This window comes from Muscardinus avellanarius (assembly GCF_963383645.1).
Source record: "Muscardinus avellanarius genome assembly, chromosome: 3".
Lineage (NCBI taxonomy): Eukaryota > Metazoa > Chordata > Mammalia > Rodentia > Gliridae > Muscardinus > Muscardinus avellanarius.
In genome coordinates this window covers 91,623,120-91,626,486 of record NC_137788.1, presented here as the reverse complement: position 1 = coordinate 91,626,486, position 3,367 = coordinate 91,623,120, and the positions used below count along the sequence as shown (strand labels likewise).

At 37.1% G+C, this 3,367-nt stretch overlaps 1 pseudogene across 1 annotated transcript; it reads left to right on the top strand.

Annotated features, from left to right (window-relative positions):
* Positions 1-1,706: 1,706 nt before the first annotated feature.
* LOC308260992 (tRNA-splicing endonuclease subunit Sen15-like) lies at positions 1,707-2,218 on the top strand (annotated as a pseudogene). Its single transcript has one exon. The product of its transcript is annotated as a tRNA-splicing endonuclease subunit Sen15-like (transcript).
* Positions 2,219-3,367: the final 1,149 nt, after the last annotated feature.

The following is a 3,367-nucleotide window of genomic DNA, read 5'->3' as shown; positions in this document are numbered from 1 at the left end:
ATTACTATGTGGGATTGCATGATACTGAGTGCTTTTGTGCCTCAAAGGAAACTATCAAGAACCTAAAGAGTAAACAGACAGAATGGGAGATCTTTGCCAGATACTTTTCTGACAAAAGACTAATATCTAGAACATACAAAGAACTCAAGAAACTCACCTCCAAAAAGAAACAAAGAAAAAAAATAGGCAAGTAAACCAAATAAATACTTCATAAAAGAAGAAATAAAAATGTCCAATAAATATATGAAAAAATGCTCAACATCTTTAAGAATCAGATAGATGAAAAAAAAAACTCCCTCTTGATTTCACCTAACTCCACTTAAAGTGGCTAATAATTAGAAACACAAACAATAATAAATGCTGGTAAGGAGTTTGGAGAATAAAAACTCTGGTGAGATTGCAGTTTAGTACAACCACTTTGGAAAACAATGCAGAGGGTCCTCAAAGGAATGAGAATGAATTTACCATATGACCTAGCAATACAACTCCTAGGTATCTACCTAAAATTGTGTAGCACAATTTACAATTGCCAAACTATGGAACCAGCTGAGCTGTCTACCAACAGATGAGTGGATTATGAAATTATGATACACACACACACACACACACACACACACACACACACACACACACGCACACACAGTGGAACTCTACTCAGCCAAAAAGAACAAGATTTCTTGTAATTTAAAGTAAAATGGATAGAACTGGAAAATATTATGATAAGTGAGATTAGTCACTCACAAAAATGAAAGGGTGGATATTCTTCCTCATATGCAGAAATTAGAGAGAAATTGGGACACAGAGGGATTCCAGACAAAGGAAGAGAAACCTTAGTGGATTGAAGGAGGAGACCTAACTAAGGGAGATGGGAGGAGGGAGAAACACTTGAAGAAAGAAACCCTTCAATGGATGTACAACAGAACTGATATACATACACAAACTTATCAAAGTGAATCACTATGCTGAGCACAGGAAGATGTAGTAGAGGGAGTGGAATGGGAACTGAGCATACAAGTACTGTGTGCATGTATGCCTGTATCACTCTGAACTTCATCAAGGCATATGATTACAATACACCAATAAAAAGGAAAAAAATATTTTTCTGGCATTACTGTCCACTATCCTTATACCCCTACCAAACTGTATCATACAACACAGTCTCAGAGAACTTTTGTTAATGTTAAAATTAAATATTAAATAAATATTAGCATTTTAGACTTGATGGTTCAGATGTGGCTTCTGTCACTCATTCATTCATTCACTAGTCATGTATTTAACAACCTTTAACCTGTCCTTTTCTAAGGCCCTATAGAAATAATCTCAGGCTTCATTTGGTCTGTGGGCTGCATCTGTGATGACCTCATACACTATCCTATACTAATGAGACTTAAATATTATATGAATTGCTATTAAATCGTCACATACTGACAATAAGTAAATCTCTTTATACAGATCATTCTGTTAGAAATGTATCTTTCAAACAAAACTCAAAATTAATACTCACCCTGCACTACTCAAAATATATTTAATTGCAGGAAATCATTTGCAAGCAATAAATTGCATTCATCCCCCCCTCACAGACCTTTATACTAAACCCCAGGATAATGCCTTGTGACTCTGCATTTCTCATGCCTATTTTCTTGGTGGAAGTCTGAGTCACTTGAAATTCGCATCAAATTTTCTGCATTTTGTGCTGTGTGACTGCCATGGCGAAGTGTGGTGATTCTGAGCCAGACACCTACTTGTGGAGGTCTGGACCCCGGCAGAGTTTTGTAATGGCAGCATGACTCCCGCGTAGCCCCCTAGGAATCGTGGGTTGTGACCCATTCTAAATATTTAGAAATGATGGAATTAGATGTAGGAGACGATACCTATGTTTATATTGCATTCTTGGTTAACCTGGACTTCATGAAAAGTAAAAATTGGCATGAAGTAAATTGTGTGGGGTTCCAAGAACTTCAGCTCATCTGCGTAGTCAATTCTGAGGGTGAGATAGAAGGGGAAGGATTACAGACTGCGGTGCCAAATCCATTCTGCTTCCATGAGCCATAATAGAATAACAGATATTATGAAGGCATTGAGAAAATTGCGAGGAGATCCAGATTTGCCAATGTCGTTCACTCTGCCCATAGGGGAGTCTGATTCTACAGTAGTCTATTATAAACTTACTGATGGATTTATGCTGCCAGACCCACAAAAGATTTTCCTTAGAAGATGACATCTATACTTCTCAACATTTATTGTATTCCTAAAAGATTGGCTTTTATACCATCAGCCTGCTTCATCTTTTATCTCGAAGATAGTGTTGACTTAGCTGATGCTATTTCCTAAGTTTTCTTTCAGAAGCCTGCAATTTTTCCAGATAACAGAATTTGTTTTGCTCAAAGCTGTATAGTAGTTGATCTAGAACTCTCTTACTGAAAAGAATCTAATTAAAGTCATACTCAGGTTTATTCTGAGGATGTGTGTGTTCAGAGGGAGGAAGCCACACCCAGCCTCTGCCTCCCACTCTAGTAGCTGCCACTGCTAACTGCTTGTTGAAACTCATACAGCTTTCCCTGCTCAGCTCTTGCAAGGCCTTTTGACCTAGAGCCAGCTTAGAATGGCACTTCGCATGCACTTGGCCACCTGGAGAGTTTACTTATGCCAGTTTTTCCATCTTCAGCAGAAAGTAACAAAGTAAAATAAAATATTTCTGCATTTTTATTTCCCAGTGGCCAGTACAATGGCTTGGATCAAGTGGCCTCTCACTTAAGGTAACTTGAATTGCAACCACATTTATGTCCACCTTGCCTTTTTCCATAAAGGATTTGAAATTGCTTACAACAAAAGAATAAGCAATAAAATTACAGAATAAAATGTAAAATCAAAACCATGAAAAGGGAGGGCATTAACTATTAAAGTACTTATCAACATAGATGTTATGATGAGTTTCAAATTTGGTTCTATTATGTATGAAGGAGTGACAAAAATGCAATTTGTCATATTATTTTGTTTGTGAAGCAGAACAGTGCAGCACACTATTTGCTCATGAAAAGTATTTACATGCTAATTAGGACATTCTAAACCAATCTTAGAAGGGGATTTATATGTGAAATTCTGGTTGAGTGATATGATGACTCCCATCCACATATGAAAAACAAAAGCAGTAGTGAATTGTGTATAATTGTAGTTGGGAGCTTAAGGAGGATGAAAATTTTCAGATACTATCAGTTTCTTTGAATAATATTCTCCTGCATTGGACTGATTTTCTTATCTGCAAGGACACTAAATTTCAGTGGAACAGCTGTAGATATTCCCTTCTGAAGCACAGCCTGGGCCATTGAATTTAACATCTGAATGTTAGAGGAACTCCAGGCTGCCCTGA